The sequence below is a fragment of the Lemur catta genome, chromosome 4, assembly GCF_020740605.2.
Source record: "Lemur catta isolate mLemCat1 chromosome 4, mLemCat1.pri, whole genome shotgun sequence".
Classification (NCBI taxonomy): domain Eukaryota; kingdom Metazoa; phylum Chordata; class Mammalia; order Primates; family Lemuridae; genus Lemur; species Lemur catta.
In genome coordinates, this window is record NC_059131.1 from 55,028,202 (window position 1) to 55,055,435 (window position 27,234).

Genomic DNA, 27,234 nt, shown 5'->3' on the forward strand with positions numbered 1-27,234 from the left:
AGAGCCGCGGAACGCCCGGCGGGGCCGGTGCCCTCCCTGGCGCTTGCTTCATGCTCGACCCCGCAGTCCGGGCAACGCTTCCTGCGAGTCCGGGTCGGCTCGGTCTGGGGAGACCACACTGCAGGGTGCTTTGGAGGGGCGAATTGAGGGGTCGCAGCATAGCTTCTGTGTCGGTTAACTAGATCGATGAGCTCGAGCTCTTTTTGAAGATTGCTCTTGTAAAAAAAAGATTACATTGTAGAATTGCATAATATGCTCTGGCTCATCCAAAAATAGTTTTTTGATGTTAGGGTAGTCATTTAAATGCAACATTGACCCTTCCTCCCCCCTAAATAACTTTTGAGCTTTTTTTAATTTGACAGTAATAGATTTTTTCATTAAAGAAATTTCTCAGAGTACAGAAAAAAGTAGCCATGCATAGTGTTTTGAGTTGCCAATTTTGAAGGATTATTTTTGCTTTTCCACTTTGCTTAGGCGTGCTTTCACTCACAGCTACGTACCCAGGTTCCAGATTTTGGAATGGCGTGCCCCTTCCCCCCGCGCCCCGCCCCCCGCTCCCCCGCCACCATCCACTTAGCGGACAGTCAGCCCCGGTCGGCGCGGGCTCAGGCTGTCCCCTAGCGCGCGGGGCTGTCCTGCTGGCCCGGCTGCTTATTGCAGCGGTTTGGATATTCCGAGAGTCACAAGGGACACTGCTCACGTCCCTGTCTGGGGGGCACTTCATAGCAGCATTAGCTCTTTTCACCCTTCTGGCCTGAGTCTCCCTCCAGTTCTCCGGAGGAGCAAGAGTGATTAAGTGAATTGCTCTTAATGCAACCGAACGCCAGTACTGTACTGCATGCACTTTCCCAGTCTTTGTGGCGTGTGTGCGAGTTGATGGGTGCCAGGAGTGGAGTGAATGGTAGACATTTGCAGAAGGGGAACGCTCTGGTGTTATGTCATCGGTCTTGGCGCTCATTTCCAAGTCCAAGTTCTGGTGACATTGTTTCAGCTTGCTTTGCCCTTTCCCAGGCTCCTGGGTTAATTTAAGTGGAAAAGGAGCTCCTATTTCTTTTTCTTTTTTTTTTTTTTTTGAGACAGAGTCTCGCTTTGTTGCCCTGGCTAGAGTGAGCGCCATGGTGTCAGCCTAGCTCACAGCAACCTCCCACTCCTGGGCTTAAGCGATCCTACTGCCTCGGCCTCCCGAGTAGCTGGGACTACAGGCATGCGCCACCATGCCCGCCTAATTTTTTTCTATATATATATTTTAATTGGCCAGATAATTTCTTTCTATTTTTAGTAGAGACGGGGTCTCGCTCTTGTTCAGGCTAGTTTCGAACTCCTGGGCTCAAACAATCCACCCGCCTCGGCCTCCCAGAGTGCTAGGATTACAGGCGTGGGCCACCACGCCCGGCCTGGGAGCTCTTATTTCTTATCTTGTAAGGATAGAGAAAGGGATTGCTGGCTTGAGAATAGTTGCTGCTTTCTGAGGGTCAAAAGATTATGGATTTTTAAAAAATGAAGGCATATTGGGGAATTGGAGAATATTGTAATTATTGTTCTTACTGGGCGGTTGGAAAATACAAATGCTTCTGTATTTTATTCAGTAATTAGGAAAAGCTTAAGTACTTTAAATGCACCGCTTAAATTGCCAGTGCTACTGTGAATTCTCTTGTAAAATCAAAAAACACCTCTAATTTATCCTTTCTGTAACTCTTTTGCATAAGCTTAAAGGATTTGGGTATCATTTTGCAGTCCCTAGTTGTCTGGATTCTTAGTGTCTTCTTATTTAAATTTTAAGTGTATTTTAAGAAGGGGAGCTATAAAATGTGTTTCCTTACCTTTTGCCTCTGGGGATGTTTTGTGGTGGCAAGGAAAACTGACAGTATGGCCTGTGAGTATAGAATGGCTTAAAGAATTTGTTGGGGATTGTGCTTTTTTTAAAAAAAAATAACGTGCATGGTGTTCAGTATGATTTGTAGAATTGTATGTGGTATGCTGTATCTCATCCAAAATAATTTTCCATGTCGGGGTAATCATTCGAATGCAATATTGACACTTTTGTTTCCTAAATAATAAGTTTTGAACTCTCTTATTTTATGGTAACACACCATCTTTCATTATAGAAATGTTGCAAAATACAGAAAAATTAAAAACCATACCGAGTGTTTTTAATCATCAATTTTGAAGGATTATTTTTCTCCCAGTTTGCTTAGTCTTGTTTTCACCCGCAACTACATGCCCAGCTTCCAAATCTGGAATGATGCTAATAGTGTCAAATATGCAATTTGGAGGATGAGGTGGGAGGCTTTATAGGTTGTATTAAAATTTTAATTTTTCTCCACTGAAATGTCAGCACCATCAGAAACTACTATGGCATTTCTCTTTCAAGAAATGGATGTGATGATAAGATGCTGTAGTAATTTTTGAATATTATGACCATTAATGTTAAATGTTTTGATTTTTTTAGTGGCATTAAATTGGAAGGCTTTGAGAATTTGAAGACTTTATAAAAAGAGATTGCACCTATGAAACAAGAATAGGATGCTATGGAAAGAAACCATCAGAGAACAAGAAAGGGCTCTATGAAATTAAAAATATGGTAGTTAAAATGTAATTCTGAATAAAAGGACTAGAAGATAAAGTTTTCTAGGTTTGGTGCATAGCTGTTGTCCTGGGACTTTCCTTCACCTTTGTCCTGGTTTGGAACCTCTGTTATCTAGATCCTGGTTTGGTTTAATCATATTGCTGAAGCATTTAGTCCGGTTGCTTTCTAAGAAAAGACAAATTTTCTAAGTCCTTGCATGTCTCAAAAATATCTTTATTCTACCTTTATACTTGATTATGGTTTGACTGAGTATAAAGTCTAGGTTTTTCATCAGAATTTTGAAGATATAATTCTAGTGTGTCTGCTGTCAGTATTGCTGTTAAGGAATCTGACATCATTAAGTTTCCTATTCCTTTATATATGGGAACTTTCTGAAAGCTTTTCAGTATCTTCTCTTTGGAGTTCTGAAATTTTACGATTATGTGTCCTTGGTGTGATTCTTTTTCTCATTCATTGTGCTCTGTGCTTGGTGGGTCCTTTCAACCCTAGGCCCCCCTTCCCCAACTTTGGGTGGTGAAATAGTGAAATTTATTTTAGTAATTTCCTGTTTTCCATTTATTCTCTTCTCCTTTTCTTTAGGTGAACTTTGGACCTCCTAGATCAATCCTTTAATTTTTTTGTCATCTCTCTTCTATTTTTTAGCTCTCTTTTCATTTTTTTCAGCTTCTCTGGACAATTTTTTCAACTCTCTTTTCTAGCTCTTGTATCCAGTATTTCATTTGGTCATCATATTTTAAATTTTGTAGAGCTTTTTCTTGTCTTCTGATTGCTTCTTTTCATAGGATCCTGCTGTTATTTTATGAGTGCAATATACTTTCTTATTTTTTTTAGATATTAATTGTAGTTTTTGGTTTTTGGAGTTTTCTTTTGCTTCCTTCATTGTTTCTGCTCTTTGAAATTCTTTTTTCTCTTTGACTTTTCATTTTCTTCAGGGAGAAGTTTCCAGTCCTCTGCAGTGTAAGATATAATCCTAGAAGCAGGGCCAGTGAAGGGAAATGTGTTAAGAGTCCCTGAGACCACCCCCGGGTTCAGTGATTCACTAGGAGGACTTACAGGACTCAGCATATAGTTATACTCACAGCTATTTCTTACTACAGGGAACGGATGTAAAACAAAATTGGCAAAGGGAAAAGGTGCATGGGGTGGGGCCTGGAGGAAACCAGGTGCAAGCTTCCAAGAGTCCTCTTTTAGTGGAGTTCTACAGGATGTACTTAATAGTTATGACCACATGTGTACAGTGTTGTCTACCAGGGAAGCTCATTAGAGATTCAGTGCCCAAGATTTTTATTGGGGGCAGGTCACATAGGCAACCTCCGCCTAGCATGTACCAAAATTCCAGACTCCTAGAAGGAAAGCAGATATTTAGTGTAAACTACATTGTACAAACAATTTTTAGGCACAGTGAGCCATTCTTATCAGTTAGGGAATGGTGGGAAACTTCCTGAAATAAAAGTTCCGAGGCACTAGCCATGAGCCAGCCTTGCCAGCAGGACTTTCAAAGGATAGTAGTCTCAGTCCTGCTGTGTGAACACTTTTCTGCACAGGGACCAAGGATTCCACAGTTTAATATATAAGCTTTCACTTAACCATCTGTCTCATGCCTTATTCTTGCCCTCTACTGGTATCTGTGGAAATCAGAGCCTCTCTCCTGCTAGGGGGCTGAAAAAGTCATGTGGCTGCAACAGAGTGGGAGAGAGACCCTGGGAAAAGGTGTATCCAAACATTTTGTATGGGCAAACTGTGACTAGATGAATTGTTCTCAAAGTATGGACTGAGAGCTCCTGAGACCCTTTTCATAATACTGGTGGGATATTTGTATTTTTCTCAAAAGTATACGGTGCAGTTTTCCAGAGGCTGTATGATATTGCAATAGGCTGAAGGCAGACTTGTAAAGCAATGCCACTCTTCTCACTAATTTTTAAGAACATTTTAGAATTTTTAATTATTAATATTATGGGTACATGATAGATATATATCTTTATAGGGTATATGTGATGTTTTGATACAAGCATATAATGTGACTTAATCAAATCAGGGTAATTGGGGTATCCATCATCTCAGGCATTATCATTTCTTTGTGTAGGAACATTCCCATTCCACTCTTTTAGTTACTTTAAAATATAGCATAACTTATTGTTAATTATAGTCACTCTGTTGTGCTATTGTTCAAATATGGTTCATTCTATCTAACAATATTTTTGCCCCCTTTAACCATCCCCACTTTATCCCTCACTCCATGCTACTCTTTCCAGCTTCTGGTAACCATCATTCTACTCTGTCTCCATGAGATCAATTGTTTTTAATATTTAGCTCTCACATAGGAGTGAGAACATGCAAGATTTGTCTTTCAGTGCTTGGCTTATTTCTTTTTTTTTTTTTTTGTAGGCAAAGGTCAGATAATAAAGATAATTTTATGCCATGTTAAAGAAATTTTCAGTTCTAAGGCAATCAAAAGCCATCGAAGCAATCTATTTTTTTAATTTTTATTTTTATTTCAAAGTATTATGGGGGTACAAGTGTTTTTGGTTACATGGATCACTTTTGTAATGCTTGAGTCAGGGCTATAAGTGTACCCATCACCCAGATAGTGTTCATTGTACCAGTTAGGTAGGTTTTCTCCCATCCCCTTCTCCTTCCTTCCGCCTGCTTGATTTCCATTGAGTTTTACTTCCCTCTGTGCGCATGTGTGCCCATCGGTTAGTTCCAATTTAATAGTGAGTACATGTGGTGTTTGTGTTTGTTTTTCCATTCTTTAGATACTTTACTTAGGATAATGGTCTCCACTTCCATCCAAATTGTTGCAAAAAGGCATTAAGTCATTCTTCTTCATGGCTGAGTAATATTTCATGGTATACATATACCACATTTTGTTTATCCACTTATGAATTGATGGGCATTTGGGCTGATTCCACATCTTTGCAATTGTGAATTTTGCTGCAGTAAACATTCGAGTACAGGTGTCTTTTTGATAAAATGACTTCATTTCCTTTAGGTAAATACCCAGTAGTGGGATGCTGGATTGAATGGTAGGTCTAGTTTTAGTTCTATGTGAGATCTTCCATAGGGGTGTACTAATTCGTAGTCCTACCAACAGTGTATAACAATTCTTTTCTCTCTGCATCCATGCCAGCATCTCTTGTTTTTGGACTTTTTAATAAAAGCCATTCTAATTGGAGTAAGGGGATATATCATTGTGGTTTTGATTTGCATTTCCCTGATGATTAGTGATGTTGAGCATTTTTTCATATGTTTGTTGGCCATTTGTCTATCTTCTTTTGAAAAGCTTCTGTTCATGTCTTTTGCCCACTTGTTAATGGAGTTGTTTTTTTCTTACTGATTTGCTTGACTTCTTTGTAGTTTCTAGTTATTAGCCCTTTATTGGATGTATAGCTTGCAAATATTTTTTCCCATTCTGTAGGTTGTCTGTTTGCTCTGATGATTATTCCATTGGCTGTGTGGAAGCTTTTTAATTTAATCAATTCACATTTATTTCTTTATTTGGCTTATTTCACTTAACATAATGTTCTCTAGTTCCATCCATGTTGCTGTAAGTGACAGGATTTCATTCTTTTTTGTGGCTATGTAATATTTCATTGTGAATATGTACCACAATTTCTTTCTCCACTCATCCATTTATAGACACTTATATTGATTCCAAATCATGGCTGTTGTGAAGAGTGCTACAATAAACATGGGAGTACAGATATCTTTTTTTTTTTTGTTTTGAGACAGAGTCTCACTCTGTTGCCGGGGCTAGAATGGGCTGGTCTTGAACTCCTGAGCTCAAGTGATCCTCCGCCCTCGGCCTCCCAGAGTACTAGGATTACAGGTGTGAGCCACCACGCCCAGCCCAGATATCTTTTTGATATACTGAATTTCCCTCCTTTGGATATATACCCAGCAGTGGGATTACTGGGTCATATGGTAGTTCTGTTTTTAGTTTTTTGAGGAAACTCCATACTGTTCTCCATAGTGGTTGCACTAATTTACATTCCCACCATCAGTGTACGAGGGTCCCCCTTCTCTACATCCTCACTATCATTTGTTATTGCCTGTCTTTTTGACAGGCATTTGCTTGTCATTTTAACTGGGATGAAATGATATCTCATTGTAGTTTTGACTTGCATTTCTCTGATGACTAATGATGTTGAGCATTTTTTCATGTAACTTTTGGCCATTTGTATGCTTGCTTTTTTTTCTTTTTTTTTTCAGACAGGGTCTTGCTCTGTTGCCCGGGCTAGACTAGAGTACAGTGGCATCATCATAGCTCACTGCAGCCTCCAACTCCTGGGCTCACTTGATCCTTCTGCCTTAGCCTCCCAAGTAGCTGGTAGTACAGGTGTGCACCACTATGCCCAGCTAAGTTTTAATTTTTTTTTTTTTTTGAGACAGAGTCTCATTCTGTTGCCCGGGCTAGAGTGCCATGGCATCAGCCCAGCTCACAGCAACCTCAAACTCCTGGGCTCAAGCAATCCTTCTGCCTCAGCCTCCCTGGTAGCTGGGACTACAGGAATGCGCCATCATGCCCGGCTAATTTTTTCTGTATATTTTTAGATGTTCAACTAATTTCTTTCTATTTTTTAGTAGAGACGGGGTCTTGCTCTTGCTCAGGGTGGTCTCCAACTCCTGAGCTCAAACGATCTGCCTGCCTTGGCCTCCCAGAGTGCTAGGATTACAGGCGTGAGCCACTGCACCTGGCCTATATGTTTCTTTTGAGAAATATCTATTCAATTCCTTAGCCCATTTTTAATCAAATTATTTTTTTTTCCTGTTGAGTTGGAGCTACTTATATATTCTAGTTATCAATCCCTTGTCAGATGAATAGTTTGCAAATATTCTCTCCCATTCTCTGTGTTGTCTCTTTACTTTGTTGGTTGTTTCCTTTGTTGTGCAGAAGCTTTTTAGCTTGATGTGATGTTTGTCTAATTTTGCTTTGGTTGCCTGTGCTTTGGGGGCATTTACTCAAGAAGTCCTTGCCCAGAGCAATGTCTTTAAGCATTTTCCCAATGTTTTCTTAGTTTCAGGTCTGAGATTTAAGTTTTTAATCAATTTTGATTTGATTTTTGTATATGGCAAGAGATAAAGGCTTAGTTTTATTCTTCTGGATATGAATATCCAGTTTTCGCAGCACCATTTATTGAAAAGACTTTCCTTTCCCCGCTGTGTGTTCCTGGCACCTTTGTCGAAGATAAGTTCCCTAAAGATGTATGGATTTGTTTCTTGGTTCTTTATTCTGTTGCATTGGTCTCTGTGTCTGTTTTTATGCAAGGACCATATTGTTTGGTTACTACAGCTCTGTAGTATAATTTGAAGTCCGGTAATGCGATTGTTCTTTTGCTCAGGAGGGCTTTGGCTATTCTGGGTCTTTTGTGGGTCCACATAAATTTTAGGATTAGTTTTTCTATTTTTGTGAAGAATGTCATTAGTATTTTGATGAGGACTGCACAGAATTTATAGATTGCTTTGGGTAGTATGGACATTTTAACAATATTGATTCTTCCAATCCATGAGCATAGAATATCTTTCCATTTTTTTGTGTCCTCTTCAATTTCTTTCGTCAATGTTTATAGTTTTCATTATAGAGATCTTTCACTTCTTTGGTTAAGTTTATTCCTAGGCATTTTATTTGTAGCTATTGTAAATGGGATTACTTTCTTTGTTTCTTTTTCAGATTGTTTACTGTTGGCACATAGGTATGCTACCAATTTTTGTGTGTTGATTTTGTACACTTCAACTTTACTGAATTTGTTTATCAGTTCTAATAGTTCTTTTGTTTATTTGAAGCTTTTCTACTTTTTTGATGTAGGCACTTATTGCTATATATTGCTCTTACTACTACTTTTACTGTAGCTTATATGTTTTCATATGTTGTGTTTTCATTTTCCTTTGTTTTGAGAAATTTACAAATTTCTTTCTTAATCTCTTTATTGACCAACTGGTCAATGAAGGAACATATTGTTTAATTTCCATGTGTTTGTATATTTTCCAGTGTTCCTCTTCTTATTTATTTATAGTTTTATTCCATTGTGGTGAGAGAAAATATTTGATATGATTTCAATTTATTTTGAAAATATAGTTATTTTCATAAAAATAAAGTTTATTATTTTTAGATGGACTAAGAAATATTTTTAAATTTCTCAGTTTTTCTTAAGACAGTAAATATTGATAGTTACAATCTGCATAAACAAAAGTTCTTTGGAGTCTCCAATGCTTTTTAAATATGTAGGTCTTTGGAGCAAAGAGCTTGAGAGGTCTACATCTCCCATTTTTCTGAGTCTAACAATTTGCCTGTGTACTAGTTATCTGTCTATTCCTGTGTTGTATGTCTGGTAGCCACAAGCCACATGTAGCTATTTAAGTCTAAATTAATTAAAATTAAGTTAAATTAAAAACTAATTTCCTCGGTCACACTACACTTCAAGTACTCAACAACCACATGTGGCTGATGGCTACTCTATTAGACATTACAGATCTAGAACATTTCCATCATGGCAAAAAGTTCTGTTGGACAGTGCTGATCTAAACTGTTAACATTTAGAAGCTGTCCTTATCTCTTTCCTTTTTTATTTCTGGCCCCAAGCTCTTTGCTTACATCCAATCCCTCTTGTTCTTGATACATGTACTCTTAAAGGAGCATTTTTAAAGATACATAAAGCAATGATTCTCCTGTACTTGTAAGATGAAGAAGTGTTAAAGATTTTATTATATTTAACTCATTAATTAAATGAGGGAAACAATAAGATGTTATGACCAGGTCAGAGGGAGAATCCAAAGAACAGACACAGTTATAGAGCAGAAATATTGAAAAGAATGTACAAATGAAGGCAGAATAGGCCTCTTGTACAGTGGAGGGGGATATCAGTTGAATCTCCACCAGACAGAATTCACATGCCCATGGATGAGTTATTTTGCATTCCTGTTAGTTTTCTTCAGTAGAAACTCAAAGGGTAAAATCTCTCAAAAGAAAGGCTAGAATGAGATAATCTGGAAGGGTGTGGTGTGGTATAAACAAAGCATAGCTTTCTGTTGAAGCTTACATTTTCCCGTGCAGTACTCATGTAGCAAAGTGTAGACTTTAATTTGTCTTGCCGTGCAAAATTATTTATATAATAATTCTGGTTGATAGGGAAATTATATGTACCATTAAAGTGAATAAATTTATCTTCTGTTTGTTTTGTTTGCTAGGTTGCTTGCTTTTTTAAAGCAAGTTGTTTAGGATCGCATAGCAAATCAGTGGTAAGCTAAATAGATAATTTAGAAGGCCTCTCTCTGTTTGGTCCCAGATTTGTTTCTCTACCAATAATTGGCAGTGATTGGCAATTTTTTTACTTTCAACACTGCTCCATGCTTGGAGAGCATGAAAGTCAGTAAGGCTCAGCCCTCTATTCTCATTAGAAGACAGCTTAGTACATAATGAACCATTATACGACATAATAGGTACTGTACCAGAAGTGGGAATAGTGTGATACAGAGTCACAAAGGATGAAGCAATGAATTCTAGCTAGGAAGTTAACATTTCATCAAGGGCTTGGAGGATGAATAGTATTTAACCAGAATTGTTTTTCTGTTTATACCAATATGGGAACTTCTGATTATACTTCCAAATAAAAAGCTAATCTCCTAGATGATCTCCAGACCTAGCCGCCTGGTATTCGCACCTCTGTGTAGTCTCTTCCCACATTTTGTGGGGATTGGTCTGCACACCTATGTATACAGTGGTAGAAGTGGCGGTGTGTGTATTCCAGGGCTTGGTCATAAAAATACTGCTGTTTCCATCACGGTCCCTTGGCTTACTTGCTCTGTCCTGTCATGGGAACATACAAGCAGCCCTCTGAATAGGCTCATATGTGGAGAAACAATTTAATCTGGGCAAATGGATACCCAGCTGGAGTTTCTATTTCCTGGCTTCCCTGCAACTAGATTTATCTTCGTGACTAAGTTCTTGGGAGCAGAAGTGATATATACTTCTGGTACTTGCCTTTAAAACAGAATTTCTCAATCTTTTTTTCATTATTTTTCCAGTAAGGATCATTTTTAGGCTTTTTTCCCCCAATTGCTTCTGCGAAATTTTAATGCCACAGATATACTGTTTATCTTTTTATGCATTGTATATCTGTGCCTTCTCAGTAAAAACACTAAAATTTTTTTGCCCCTCTATCCTCTAAGAACCAGCTTTTGTCCCCTTAGGGACCATATTGCCCCTGTTGAGAATGCGTTCTTTTAGAAGGACTGGGAATGCTCTCCTTTCACGTGGGCTGGTGGGCAGACGTGTGGTATGCTAACTTCCACGTGCTGGCAAGGGAAACGCAAGCAACAAGATAGAAGGAACCTGGGGGCTTAGACAGCTTCACAGAGCAAAGCTGCTAGTGCTAGCCTATGTCTAGACAATTGATTGAAAAAGAAATAAACTGATCTTATTTAAGCCATCTTATTTGAGGGCCATTGTTGCAGCAGCTTAACCTGAATCTTAACACATATGCATCCCATTTCTTACAAACTGGTTGTCTTTAAAAAGTTTCTCTTCTTCTGTATAATCCCAGGATTATAGCAATGTTATTTACCCCTTTTCCATCTGCAAATGCATTTTGATTACCAGTATTGTGAATTGTACAAATATTAACATAATTTGATCAAAAATTTGGCTACCTCTAAGTGGTATTTCATAATCACTTAACCAAAGTGTTACTGTGCTTTATCTCATTGCACATTCTCATAGTTTGCAGGAGAGTATTGTTGGTTTTTTAGCCATTAGTTTTAAAGCAGTAGAATGTTCTAAGAGCACACACAGGAACTTCTCTAAATTCAGTTCCCTCATATGTAAAATTGGTCTAATAATTGTATGTACAGAGTTTTATGAGGATTACATGAAATAATGCTTGTAAATTACTGAGCATATTGCCTAATTTGTACTAAGTGTCAATAAATGGTAATTATTATTATTACAGTGAACCTTTTTAGATACATTTGAGAATCTTGAAAAGATATTGTTTAAAACTTTAATTCTCAAAAATTCAATACAATAATACTATAAAGGAATAAAAAAGGTAAAAGAGAATGGAATGGGAAGCCACAGCAATTTCAACAAACTTCTAGAATATTGCAAGTTGTCTTAGGACAGCGATTCCTAAAGTGTAGGCTCTCAGACAGCAGCATCAGTATCCTCTGGGAACTTACTGGAAATGCAGATTCTTGGGCCTCACCTCAGACCTGCTGAATCAGAGCTCTAAGAGTGGGGCCCCGTAATGTGTTTTAACAAGCTCTGCCGATGATTCTGACGTTTGTGTTTGAGCAGTGCTCTCTTAGCAGAATGAACAGTCCCTAGAAGAGTAAGCCAAGTTCACCAGTACTGTCCTCCCGGCAACTCATGCTCAGGATTTGTAAGCACCAAATGCCAAAGAAGGTGGGAATAAGGTGTGAGTCTGAAAGTAGGGTATCTCATTGTCTTGACACAACCACCACTGACATCCTGCTTGGCATCCTTTTATACATCTCTGTAGAGATACATTATGTGTGTGTGCGTGTGTGTGTATACACTCAATTTTACACAGATGAGATCATATTGACATTTTTTAGTAGTCACTTTTTTGTTAATCTTTCCCTTATGTTCTTGGCAATGTAATATATATGCTTCCATACTTTTCTTCATCATATATAGTCATATATAGATATAACATACATGGTTTTTCTCTTTTGTAGTAAGTCATCTAATCAAGTTTTCTATTACTTTTTTAAAAAGTAATTTTATATAAATTTTTGTAATTTATATTTTATTAAGAAATTTTTAGTTTTAAAATTTGTCATAATATTATCTTATGTTTATTTAGTCTTTTTGATATCTCCTTCTTTCCGGTCCTTTGTATTTTTGTTCAGCCATTCTTCTCCTTCCCCATTCTGCCAAAATCAGAGTTTTGTCAGTTTTATTGTTCTTTCAAAGAACGTGATTTTGGGTTTATATATCTTTGATATTATTTTTAAAAACTTATCTCAGGTTTATCTTTATTAATTTCCTCTTCCTAGTGTCATTTGGTTTTTATCCTTTTTCTTTACTATGAATAATAGTTCCTTTATATATTTTTTAACTTTATTGAAGGCATTTAAGGCTCTAAAAGGCCCTCTGAGGACTGTGTTAGCTCCTAGGGTGGTATCTCATTGATCTAATATTTTCTCCTTTTCATCACCTTCCAAATGGTTTATAATTCCAGTTCTTTTTATTTGTTTGTTTTGGGTTTTTTGATTTTTTGAGATAGCATCTCACTCTGTTGCTTGGGTGTCAACATATGATGCAGTGGTGTCATCATAGCTCACTATAACCTCAAACTCTTGGGTTCAAGTGATCCTCCTGCCTCAGCCTCCTAAGTAGCTGGGAATACAGGCACACACCACCTCGCCTGGCTAATTTGTACATTTTTTGTAGAGATGAGGTTTCACTATGTTGCCCAGGCTGGTCTCAACCTCCTGGACTCAAGGTATCCTCTTGCTTTGGTCTCCCAAAGTACTAGGATTACAGGTGTGAGCCACTGTGCCTGGCCTGTAATTTTAGTTCTGATTCCTTTTTTGAGATTATTTAGTTGTATGTTTGTTAATTTCCAAGTAGTTAGGATTTTAAAAAAACTTTTTTATTATTTGAAATGGTATTGAATGTTTAGAGAATATGGCATGTAAAATCCTTATTTCTTTAAACTTTTTTGATTTGTGTATTTTAAATGACATAGTTGCTTGAGCATTTTTGTTCTTTAAGTTTTTTACTTTTCATAGGGAAGAATAGCATTGTTAATTTCTTCTTAGGTAGACAGGATATATGTCATGTGTTTAAGAGTTATGACACAAGAAACGGAACAAGAATTTCTCATTCCATTATTTTATTTTCCTCTATAGGCTTAGGTTAGAAGTGCTAAACTCTTCTGTTTAGCTCTGTTTTGAGCTCTGTTTTGTTAGAACAAGGGCTCAAAAAGTTAGGAGATGACAAAAAGTTAGGAGGTGAGTCCATTAAAAAAGCAAAACCAAAACAAAAAAAAAATTAGACTTTTTAGAAGCAACTGGGTGTTGTGGGAAGTTGATCAAGGCTTGGAAGAGGCTGTTAAGCCCTAATGGAAGAGGGGAGGCATTTCTGAGTGAAAAGACTTTGCTGTTTGCTTTCGCTAGTTTTGCTAAGAATATAGGTGGATGTTGGCAGGACATAAATCTCATGATAAGTGTTGGGGGGCAGTTGGAGGAAGATGTCCCAAATTGGTGGGCTATGGATCATTTGTTTTACATGTTTTTGAATTATTAGTAGCTGCCAACACTTTAAAATAAAGCAGCGCCCTGCCCCCATATATCTGCATTTCCAATGTTTAAAGACCTGGAAATCCTGGGAATGCTGAGACTACATAGCACAGGGCTGCAGTAAGCTGGAGCTGGGGAGCACATGTGCCTTTTAGAATGGCATATGCTGCCACCATTCTCTCACGCCACCAGTGTGTAGGCTAAGTGTCGGTAGTCATTTACCGTTTATACTTGTGTGCTGTTTTTCCACTGTAGCTGTAAGAAAGAAGGGCAGGATATTTGGGGTCCATTTGTTCTCTCAAAAGTAAGGAAATAAAAAGGCCCTTTCATTCTTTAAAAAAAGTGGGGGGTGGAGAGTATTTTGTGTGTGTGTGTGTATGGAAGTGAGGAATATTCCTGTGTTCAAATATGCAAACAAAAATGCCCTTTTAAAACCAACAAATGAAGATGCCATTTAAAAATCAGTCATATATAATGTGCACCATAGCTAGTATACAGAAAAGATATAATAGGGTTTATTTTTGAATGGGAATTAAATAAGGGATATCACTATTATATATAGTTATTTATTTGGTTAAAAAAAGTCCCTGGCATTAATACCTTATATACATGGTAAGTTCCTAAAGCAGTGCCTTTTTTTTAAAGCAGAAATTATGTTTCTCAAGGAGAAACAAACATATATAAATAATATAAATATAATTCAAAACACTATTTCATAGCATATTGAAGATATGACTGAGAATTTAAAAGGCAAGTTATATTAAAAAGTTAAATTATTTATAGTATTTTCAATTTAAGCTAATGAAAACACTCATACATATAGATACTATCACATGGCAATATTTGTGGTGTCTGAAAATTTTAATGGGATGAAGAACTTTTGGATTTATTGTCCATGAAAGGGCCAATATCAAACGACTCATTTCTATGAACTTAGAAAAGCCTGTTAAAATTTAATGAAAATGGGTAAAAATTTATTAGCTTGATTATAGATAGTGGTCCCAGAGTAGTAACTGGTAGGAGTTAACATTGGACATGTTCATGACATTTGAAAGGGAATAGACAGGAACTTAATCTGTTTAATGCACATTTTAGTAGGAATAATTTAAGGCCAAAAGCTTAAAAATGCAACCAATATAGTACTTATGACCATGAACTAGATACTGATATTTGAACTTCAGATGCTCGAGGTTTTGCATGATTAATAGTACGCATAACTTGCTAAGTCTCCTATGTGTAGGTTAGGGCTGAAAACACTTTTTGAACTGTTAAAAGAAATCAACCTGTACATATCATGCAAAGGGAAATCTGTGCTTCAGTTTACTTGTGAAGAATGGCTCAGAGATTTGGCATTTTTGGTTTATATTATAGCCCATCCAAATACTGCAAATATTTCTTTACAGGAACACTTATAATGAGTGCCACATTTATGAGATTTAGTTCTCTCATTTCTAGTAAATATATGTTTTTAGCAAAAAAAATGTTTTTGGTAAGGAATAATCTGGATCACTTTTATATTCTGAAACTGGTTTTCAGAAATAAAAATTATGGCCTTAAATTCATTCACAAAATGATGGAATTTAAGACTGAATTTCAAGGCAGGCTCTTTGATTTTATACTTTATGAAAATGAACTAGCATTTCTCAATTAATAACAATAATGTGGATGGATAGCTACAAGTAAAAATACTAAAAATTAAATGTTATAACATTGAAGCAGCAGAATTCTACAAATACCTCTGGAGTAATTACCCTAAATTCGAAAATCAATATGCAAAAATTTTATCTTTGAAAGAGTACCTGTATTTAAGAAGAGTTGTTTTTGCTTGTGAAACTCAATTTGAAAAAAATATTGCTCTTAGTTTAAGAATTCAGGGCTGAATTCTATATCATACATTGCATGCAGTTTTAACTACAGCAGCTCACATTGACACATTGGTAAAGGGGAAAAGGTGTAAAGTTCTTGGTTTTAGATCAAAGATGTTATAAGCTATAAGAAAAATTTAACAATTAAGTGTTCCTGTTTTTTAATTTATATATTTTTCTATTTCAAATTTATAATCTCTAATATCATAAATGCCTGTGTTACATGCCTAAATCATTGTTCATTAAAAACAATGTTTGATTCTATTTCTGGCATTTGAATTTTCTTTTATCTTGGTCACTTCAATTATTTATTTATGTTACTGGTTTGGCCCCTATAGATACTTGAGTTTAGGACCCTTGCCATAGGTAGAAGGTAAAATCTCAACTATATCCTTGGGCAAGATGCCTATGAAAATATGGTGATCACATTGTTCTAATTAATTTTATACTGTTCTAATTAATTTTATACCACTTTTCCTTACTTAGGCACTAAATATATTTTCATGGTGGCAGTTTAGGATATGAACATGGAAAATTCCTGCTTTCTTATTTCAACATTGTAAATACATAGTAGACTGCCCAATCCCAGTATCAGGTAACAAGATTTTTTTCCCCTTCCCCTTTCTCTTACGCCCTGCAGAAACTTCAATGAGAATTTCCTATGAAAGCTTTGGGGCAAACCATTAAAAATCACACCCATAAGCTTTGATAGGATCAACAACTCCACCTAGACTCTGTTTAGACATGTAATTCTGTTTAGATATGAAGAGTTCAGGTGAGGCAGCAGAGTGTGTATTGGTGTTTTGTAATAACTCTTGAGTTTCTGTTGTTGCATCACTGAAATCTTGGTTCTTAAAACAGATGTCTGCAGCCTGTGAGAAGCTGCCTTGTGCTCCCTCTCCCTGGCAGTGCTATCCTCACCCTGGCTCAGATGCAGCCATGACTCCGCCTTCTCAATTGCTTGCTGTGTGTTGCCTTTTCATAGAATTATAGACCTTAATCTAGTAAGGCTTTTGACTACAGGAAAAAATTTTTTTTCTAAAGTTCCCCAACTAGCCCAAGGAAACAGAGAAAAAGAGGAAGACAATGGAAAATTTTTTCTAAATCTTAAATAATTTGTAGATACTGAATTATCACTATTAATATATTCACATTTCTCCTTGCTCCCTTTTAAACCTTCTTTAGGGTCAGATAGGTAGAGTGGGAGTTATATTTTTCAATACTCTCTTCAGTGGTTCTCAAAGTGTGTTTCCTGGGCCAGCAGTTCCCAGTAGCACCTGAGAACTTGTTGGAAATGCAAAATCTGGAGCCCCATCCCAGACCTACATACATCCCAGAAAGAGAAACTCTTTTGCAGAGTAGGGTGGGTGGCATCCTGTGTTTTAACAAACCCTTTGGGTGATTCTGATGTATGCTGAAGTTTGAGAACTGCTGCTCTATATAAGTTGAATATACCTATGTTGGATTTGTTTTTGGAAACCTATAAAATTTCCCAAACTCCTTCAGCATCTTCCTGCTTTCCTCTTACTGCTTTAGGGTTTGGATAAAGTATAAATCTGTGTATAGCTGGGACTTTGTGATAGTTACAGTCAGTTGACTGCCTTGAGCAACAACTACTTGTTGAGGTGATGGCTGAGACAGAGGTGCCTTGGCACTTCCAGAAAAGTCAGTTGGCTGTGGCATCCTAGGAACTATGGATCTGAAGGGAACCTGTATTTTGAGACATGGCCAAGAGTAATTATTCTTATCTTGGTTACTTAATGTAAGTAATACACTGGAGGAAAAAAATGTATGAATATGTGTCATTCAGGTTCAATTTTTTTTATTGTGATAAAATATACATAACATAAAATTTACCATTTTAACCATTTTTTAAGTGTACCATTCAGGGCCATTAAATACATTCACATTGTTGTGCAACCATCACCACTATTCATCTCTAGAACTTTTTCATCATCTTAAACTGAAACCCTGTACCCGTTAAGTAATAACTCCCCATTCCCTACACCCTCCAGTCTCTAGTAACCAGAATTTTACTTTCTTTCTCTATGAATGTGACTATTCTAGGCACCTCATATAAGTGGAATCATACAACATTTATCTTTTTGAGCCTGAGCAAGAGTGAGACCCCGTCTCTACTGAAAATAGAAAGAAATTATCTAGACAGCTAAAAATATATATAGAAAAAAAATTAGCCGGGCATGGTGGAGCATGCCTGTAGTCCCAGCTACTCGGGAGGCTGAGGCAGGAGGATTGCTTAAGCTCAGGAGTTTGACGTTGCAGTGAGCTAGGCTGACGCCACAGCATTCTAGTCCGGGCAACAGAGCGAGACCCTGTCTCAAAAAAAAAAAAAAAACCTACCATTTATCTTTTTGTGTCTGGCTTGTTTCACTTAGCATAATGCCTTCAAGGTTCATCCATGTTGTAGCATATATCAGAATTTCATTTTTTAAGGCAGAATAATATGCCATTATGTGTATATATCTATCTATCTACCAGTAGATAGATAGATACACCACATTTTGTTTATCCATTCATTCATCACTGGACATTTGGGTCATTTCTACCTGTTGGCTATTGTAAATAATGCTGCTATGAATGTTGGTGTGTAAACATCTGTTCAAGTACCTACTTTCAGTTCTTTTGGGTGTATACCCAGAAGTGGAATTGTTAGATCATATGGTAATTCTATTTAGTTTTTAAGGAGCTCCCATACTGTTTCTGCAGTGGCTGTACCATTTTACATACTCGCCAGCAATGTTCTAATTTCTCCACATCCTCACCAACACTTGTTATTTTCTGTTTTTGGAACTTTTAGAAAAATAATAGCCATCCTAGTTAGTAATGTTGAGCATATTTTTGTGCACTTATTGGTTATCTGTATTAGAGATTTCTATTCAAGTCCTTTGCCTGTTTTTTAGTTGGGATATTTTGTTTCTTTGTTTTTTAGTTCTTTGTATATTTTGGATATTAATTCCTTATCAGATATATTCTAGATATTAATTCCTTATCAGATATACTATTTGCAAATATTTTCTTCCATTCTGTGGCTTGCCTTTTTTTTTTTTTTTTTTTTAATTTTTATTTTTTTGAGACAGAGTCTCACTTTGTTGCCTGGGCTAGAGTGGGCGCCGTGGTGTCAGCCTAGCTCACAGCAACCTTAAACTCCTGGGCTTAAGCGATCCTACTGCCTCAGCCTCCCGAGTAGCTGGGACTACAGGCATGCACCACCATGCCTGGCTAATTTTTTTTCTGTATATATTTTAGCTGGCCAGATAATATCTTTCTATTTTTAGTAGAGACGGGGTCTCACTCAGGCTGGTCTCGAACTCCTGACCTTGAGCAATCCACCCACCTCGGCCTCCCAGAGTGCTAGGATTACAGGCGTGAGCCACTGTGCCTGGCCTGTGGCTTGCCTTTTCACTCTGTTAATACCGTCTGTTGATGCACAAAAGTTTTAAATTTTGATGAAGTCCAATTTATGTATATTTTCTTTTGTTGCCTGTGCTTTAGTGTCATTTCTAAGAAATCATTGCCAAATCCAATGTTATGAAGCTTTTGCCCTGTGTTTTCTTCTAAGAGTTTTATAGTTTCAGCTCTGTGTTTAGGTCTTTGACCCATTTTGAGTTATTTTTTGTATATGTTGTAAAGGAGGGGATCCACCTTCATTCTTTTGCATGTATATATCCAGTTTCCCAGAACTATTTGTTGAAAAAACTGTCCTTTCTGTAGTGAACAATCTTTGCATCCTTGTTGAAAATAATTTGACTTTATATGGGAGGGTTTATTTGTAGGCTCTCTGTTCTATTCCATTGGTCTATATGTTTGTCTTTATGCCAAAATCACATTGTGGGTTTTGGGGGTTATTTGTTTGTTTGTTTGTTTGTTTGTTTGGAGTCAGGGTCTCACTCTGTTGCCTGGGCTAGAGTGCAGTATCATCATCGTATTGTCACTGCAACCTCAAACTCCTGGGCTCAAGAGATCTTCCTACCTTAGCCTCCCAAGTAGCTGGGACTACAGGTGTGAGCCATTGCACCTGGCTAATTTCTAAAATTTTTTATAGAGATAAGGTCTTGCTATGTTGCCTAGGCTGGTCTTGAACTCCTGGCCTCAAGGGATCCTTCTGCCTGGCCTCCCAAAGTGCTAGGATTATAGGTATGAGCCACTATGCCCAGCCTCACATTATTTTTAATTACTGTAACTTTCTAGTAAGTTTTGAAATCAGAAATGTGAATCTTCCAACTTTGTTCTTGTTTTTCAAGATTGTTTTGGCTATTCAGGGTCCCTTGAGAACCTATATGAATTTTAGGATGGATTTTTCTATTTATGCACAAATATCATTGGGATTTTTTATAGCGATTTCATTGACTCTGTAGATTGCTTTGGGTAGTATTATCATTGTAACAATATTAAGTCTTCCAATTCATTAACACAGGATGTCTTCTTTTTAATGTGTGTCTTCCGTTATTTCTTTCAGCAGTCGTCCTTGGTTGAATTTATTCCTACTAAGTATTTTATTCCTTTTGATACTTTTATAAATAGACTTGTTTTTTTAATTTTCTTTTCAGATTGTTCATTGTTAGTGTATAGAAACACAACTGATTTTTTCTTCTTTTTTTGAGACAGAGCCTCAGCCTCTCGAGTAGCTGGGACTACAGGCATGCGCCACCATGCCTGGCTAATTTTTTCTATATATTTTTAGTTGTCCAGTTAATTTGTTTCTATTTTTAGTAGAGACGGGGTCTCGCTCTTGCTCAGGCTGGTCTCGAGCTCCTGAGCTCCAACTATCCACCCGCCTTGGCCTCCCAGAGTGCTAGGATTACAGGCGTGAGCCACCGCACCCGGCCTTGGTCACCAAACTTTACAAATAATGTACATGAATTCAGGAATCCACAGAAGATGACCAAAATTATCAAAAGGAGGCAAAATGTCAGCCCTAGGGTTGGCATTGACTTTGTTCCTGCAGGCCAGCCCAGATTCTTTTGAAGCTTTCAGTAGCGGTACCATAAAGGACCACAAGATGGCGACAGAACTCCAAAATATTTAATATCTTTTTTTCTTAAGGTAGATTTGGAAGAGATCAGATGTTCCCTGATGAAAATGAGGAAAAGGGAATTTAAGTATGTCTGTAGTTCAGAACTTATGGGATTATCAGAATACTTTCTGTGGCAAATTTTACAATGCTTCCCTATTACTTAGGTAAAGGATTTCATACGTGTTAATATGTGATATTGGTAAATGAGTTATATATTTCTCTCTTAGGCTCTAGCAGACATCAATATTGCCTCCTTAGCTTTCTGCTCTCTTTTTCTCTCTTTTCTGCCCTCTTTTTTTCTGTCCCCATCCACCAAGACTTCATAAGAAGAGAAAGGCACTCCAACATAGTGGTTGAGAGCATGGATTCTAGGTCTATTGCTTGAGTTCAAATAGAGACTGCCAGACTTATTAACTGGGTGACATTCGGCAAATCACTTAGTTCTGTGCCTCGGTTCTTTTTTGTCTAAAACTAATAGTGCCCACTTCGTTGATTATTCTCAGGATTAAGTGAATTGATAAGTGTAAAAGCACTTGGAATAATGCCTGGCACATAAAAATGTTAAAATATTATGGAATTAAAGTAAAATTTTTTCAATTCATTTATGGCATTTCCTTGTTTTAATGTATTAAGTTTATGAGTGAACTGCTTAAGGATTTTCTCTTGTAAGAAAAAAAAAACCCAAAACTTCCGAATCAAATTTAGTTGCTTTTGGTTTAGGTGACATTTAATAGCTTTTTTTCCTTCTCTCTGTCAGTCAGTCATGTTTCCTTATTTACCACCCTTAAATTAGTCATTGAAGAGAAGGTGACAGGAATTTTGTTTATTTTATATGAAAGATTTTTATTAAAGAGTCTAGAATTATTATTTTCTTAGGAAATTAGACAAGAAAAAAGATGTACTAAAGTAGGATAAATTTTTGTTCTATAGATATTTTCTTCTTTACAGAAGAAAGACCTTTTCAATAATTAAGATGTTTTAAAGAATGTTTTACCTTACTGATTTAACCATTTTAGGATCATATTAAAACTATCTGCTAATAAAATTAAAATCTACATATTTGGTCTTGATAAAACAAAACTTTTAAAATCAAATACTTCAAGTATCCAAAAGAAAATCTGAGATATTTATAAGACAAAATCATAAAAATAAAATTAATATCATATACTTACCACTCAGTTCAAGAAAGAGAACATTAATAATATTATCAAAGCCCTATATATCCCTATTGATCTGTGCCTTTCCCTAAACTTTCCCCAATCTGACTTTTTGACTTCTTATTCTCTTATACTGAAAAATATCTTACCACTTATGGACATATTCATAAATACTGTGTTGCTTAGATTTGCATATATGAAAACTGTAGGTAAACAGATTCATATTCTAGGTGTTTGTCTTCTACAACTTAGGTTTTTTTAGTCAGCATTATATACCTGATGTTTATCCATGTAGATACATTTAACTAGAGTGTATTTATTTTTACTACTGTATATAGTATTCTGTTATGTATATATCATTTATTTTTCCACTTGTCTATTGAAAATGGTATTCAAATCCAGAATTTAGTAACTCTGCTGTTACAAATTCAGTGCTGCTATGAACATTTTGTACCAGCTTCCTGGTACACATGTTCAAGAGGTTTTTTAGGCTACATAGCTAAGAGGGTAATGGTGCAAAATGACAGATAGTTTTCCAAGGTAATTGTTACCAATATGGCTTCCTAGCAGAATTGTATAAGAGTTAATGTGGCCAGGCACGGGAGCTCATGCCTGTAATCCTAGTACTCTGGAAGGCCGAGGCAGGAGGATCTCTTGAACTAAGGAGTTGTAGACTGGCCTGAGCAAGAGTGAGATCCCATCTCTACTAAAAATATTATCAGAAAAATTAGCCGGGCATCATGGTGTGTGCCTGTAATCCCAGCTACTCAGGAGGCTGAGGCAGGAGGATCACTGGAGCCTAGCAGTTTGAGGTTGAAAGTGAGCTATGGTGATGCCATGGCACTCTACCTGGGGCAACAGAGCAAGACTTTGAGTTAATGTTACTCCATATTCTCACCAATATTTGCCTTTTTGGTTTTTGCTTCGTGTGTGCAAAATGGTCTCTGCTCCAATCACTCCAGCTTCCCTAGTGTTCCTGATGACCTTTGCACTTACTTTTTCCTCTGCCTGGAATGTTCTGGTTTGCTCTTTCACCTCCCTCAGGCCTTTACTCAATTGTCAGATTCTCTGAGAAGCCTTTCCTGTCATTCCTCTTTGAAATGTGCATGCCTCTCCCACTCCCTAACCTCTGCACTGAGTTATTTCTCTCCAAAGCACTTATTACTACTGCTTATCCCCACTGGAGCTTAAGCTCTGCAAGGATAGGGAGTTTTGCATATCTTGTTCGTTGTTGTATCCCTAGAACATAGAACATAGCTTGCCCAGAGTAGACTTTAATAAATATTTGTTGACTTAATTGAATTAATCTTATTAAGGTTTTATTTGCATTTTCTTGACTATTAATGAGGTGGAACATTAACGAGGTGACCAATTTTTATTGGCCATTTGTGTTTCCTCATTTGTGAAATGCCTGCTCCAATATTTTGCTCATTTTTCTTTTGGGTTGTTTAATACTTTCTTATTGATTTGTAGGAGTTTTTAAAAATAAAGTCAGAGTATAATCCTTTGTTAATTCTTCACATGATAAGTATTCTTTCACTTCGTGACTTAACTTTTAGCTTTCTTTTTTCAAAATTTTGATATCTCTAGATAAAGTTTAATTCCAAAAGGTGGAGTTCATTCATATTTCCCTTTATGCTTTATGTTATTTGAGTGTTGTGTAAGCAATTCTTTCCTATCATGAGATCATAAAGGTATTTTCCTATATTTTTTTGGAAAAAGTTTTAATACTTTTCCATTCACCTTCAAGTATCTAATTTGCCTGGAATGAATTTTAGCATGTGAGGTGAGATAGAAGTCCCACTCTTTTTTTTCACGTGGAGAGTCAGTTGTATTAGTACCATTCATTGACAAATTCATCCTTTCCCAACTAATCTGCAGTGCCACCTGCTAGGGACTTAATGTTTGTAATTCCCTCAAAATTCATCTGGTGAAGTCTTAATCCCCAGTGTGATGGTATTTGGAGGTGGGCGCCTTTGGGAAGTAATTAGGTTCTGATGTGGTCTCAAGGCTGGAGCCTCCATGATGGAATAAGTGCCTTATAAGAAGAAGAAGAGACTAGACCCCTCTCTATAGTTGCCACATGAGGATACAGCAAAAGGAGGCCGTCTGCAAGCCAGGAAGAGCGCCCTCACCAGTCACAAATCTGCTAGCACCTGGATCTCAGAATTTCCAGCTTCCAAAACTGTGAGAAAGAAATGTCCTTTGTTTAAGCCACCCAGTCTATGTATGGTATTTTTGTTTGTTTATTTGTTTGTTTGTTTTTGAGACAGAGTCTCACTGTGTTGCCTGGGCTAGAATGCGGTGGCGTCAGCCTACCTCACAGCAACCTCAAACTCCTGGGTTCAAGCAATCCTCCTGCCTCAGCCTCCCAAAATAGCTGGGACTACAGGCGTGTGCCACCATGCCCGGATAATTTTTTCTGGTTTTAGTCGTCTGGCTAATTTCTTTCTATTTTTAGTAGAAACAGGGTCTCGCTCTTGCTGAGACTGGTCTCGAACTCCTGACCTCAAGCGTTCCTCCCACCTTGGCCTCCCAGAGTGCTAGGATTACAAGCATGAGCCACTGCACCCGGCCTAAGAAACTAACTTTTGAATGTGTAAGTTATGGCAATATCCAGGGTAGAGACAGTTTTAAAAGGTTTTTGTTAAGCTCAATTGCCTTCCGGAAGGATTGCATCTCTGTCAATATTGAATGGGAATGCTTATTTCTGTTCCTTAGGCATAGGCCTCTTTCTCTGTTTAGCTCCTTCATGCAATTTAACTGCTTCAGTCTTGGCCTCTGTCTTGGGGCATCTTGGTGTGGTAGGTACAGTTTATCTGCCCCTTATCCTCAGTTGGCATCCCAGAAAATGGTTCATTACCAGGTGGTGTTTACCTTTGTAATTTGGGGTGGGGTGGGAGAACTCTTCCAGGAAGGGACAATGGTACCCCCCCAAAATTGAATTTGAGATTGTCAAAAAGAAAAGAACCAGAATCCAAGATTGGAGGTGAAGGAGAAACCTAGAAAGACTGAGTCACCTGTGTGATACATTCTCCAAAGTAGTGAACAACAGATTCCTATTTCAAAGGGAATAAGTAAGCCAACAGACATGTTGCTGGGTTATGAATGATGAAGAGTTCATATTCTGTTGCTGTATTAAAACTGGCATTTCTGCAGCTGAGCTGGAGACTTGTCCTGTTTTTCTTTTCTGTGTAACCTTAAAGTAAACCCCTAGGCAAACAACTTTTCTTATGGTGGGAATCAGATGCAGTTCCTACTTAACCCTAAGTAGTACATTTTAGTTCCCAGCCAGCCCATTAAATTATTAGAACAACCCAATCACATACTCCTGCAGGAACCAGGAATCATCCTACCCTCTTGAAATTATAAAGCCTACCTCCCTTAGCTCCTGTTTGTTCACTCTTTCTGAGTACAACTCCCATGTGGCCCTGTGTGGCATGCAGTGTCCTCTTCCCCCAGGCTGTGAGTATATCTGCCAATAAACTGCTGTCCAAATCTCATGTTCCCAGTGTTGGATGTCATGTTTGTTTATCCCCCTAATCCTAGGGTTGGAGCCCCTCCCTGGCCAGTGGGTGAATAGGAGGCAATTAAAACAAAGGGGTCAACAGTAGATTTGAGTAAGCAGAAATCAGCACATTTGAAAATAGTCAATTGAGATTATCCAGCCTGAGGAACAGAAAGAAAAAAGAATGAATAAAACAAACAGAGCCTAAGAGACCTGTGGAACACCATTGCACACACCAGCATATGCATAATGGGAATCCCAGAGGGAGGGAGAGAGAAAGTAGGGGCAGAAAGACTATGTGAAGAAATAATGGCCAAAATCTCCCCAAATTTGTTTAAAAACGTGAACCTGCACATCCGAAAAATTCAGTGAAGTTTAAACAGTAAATTCAAAGAGATCCACGTGGAGACAAAATATAGTTAAATTGTTTGAAAGATAAAGAGATAATCTTGAAAGCAGCAAAAGAGAAGTGATTTATCATGTACAAGGAATCCTCAATAACACTGATGGCCAGTTTTTCTTCAGAAACCATTTTGGCCAGACAGTGGGATGACATATTTAAAGTGCTAAAAGGGGTTAGCGTGGTGGTTCACAACTGTAATCCCAGCCTTTGGGGAGGGTGAGGTGGGACGACTACTTGAGGCGAAGAGTTCAAGACCAGCCTGGCAATGTAATGAGACCCGTCTTTCAAGAAATTTTTTTCTTTTAATTAGCTCTGCATGGTAATGTGCACCTGTAGTCTCAGCTACTCGGGAGGCTGAGGCAAGAGGATCACTTGCGCTCAGGAATTTGAGTTTGCAGTCAGATGTGATCTGTCCGCTGCACTCTAGCCTGGGTGACAGAGCGAGATTCTGTGTCTATAAAATAGAAAAAGTGCTGAAAGAAAAAATTGTTGACCAGGAATTTTATATCTGGTAAAACTATCCTTCTAAAATGAAGGAGAATTTAAGATATTTCTAGATAAACAAAAACTGAGGGAGTTTGTCATTAGTAAACCTGCCTCATAAGAAATATTAAATGAATTCCTTCAGGGTGATACAAAAGGACAGTAGATAACAATTCAAAATTATATGAAGAAATAACAAGAATTTACATAAATAAATATAAAAGCCAGTATTGCATTTTGGATTGTAACTCATTTTTCCTATACATTAAAAAAAAGCCCCCTTTCTGCCCTCATCTGCTTGCCTAAGTCGGCTTACTGTGATGGGGGGGCGGTGGAGGCTGAGGAGCAGCAGCGACTCTCTTGCCAACAGAGGCTAAAGGCAGCAGTTCACTATACTGTACATTGTCTTCGTGAGGACGTTGCCTCGGACAAAGAGATACATTTCAGCGGACAAACTGTTGCAGCAATTTTGGAGATGACTGTTCAACAGTGCAAAAATTTTGCTAAAGACCTTGAAATGTTTGCAAGATACGCAAAAAGAAGCACAACACTAAAGACATGAAGCTCTTAGCCAGGAGGAGTAATTTACTGCTGAAATACATCACAGAGAGAAGTGAAGAGATTGCTCAGATAACCTAGAATGAAAGGCAAAGAATAAAAAGAAGTTAGAGGATGAAAACAAAAATTTAAAGGAGCCAGCACAGGCTGGAGCAGAGGAAAGTGAGAATTAAATTCTCTCAACGCATGGAAAATGCAGTCTTTAGCAGGTAGAGCCATTTAGAAATTTGTACTGTCACAAACAGCATTTTGAAGAGATAAGCAGAAATTAAAAAACAAAAAGGCTAGGCATCTTTTTTGTCCTGTATTCTCCAAGTTGTTAACTGCTAAAGCTAGTTTAAAAGAGAACTGGAAACTCTTAAGCAAAATACTA

The 27,234-nt window shown here is 37.4% G+C and overlaps 1 pseudogene; it reads left to right on the forward strand.

The window, feature by feature from the left end:
• The first annotated feature begins 23,992 nt into the window (after positions 1 to 23,992).
• Positions 23,993 to 27,034, forward strand: LOC123637439 (annotated as a pseudogene).
• The last annotated feature ends 200 nt before the right edge of the window (positions 27,035 to 27,234 follow it).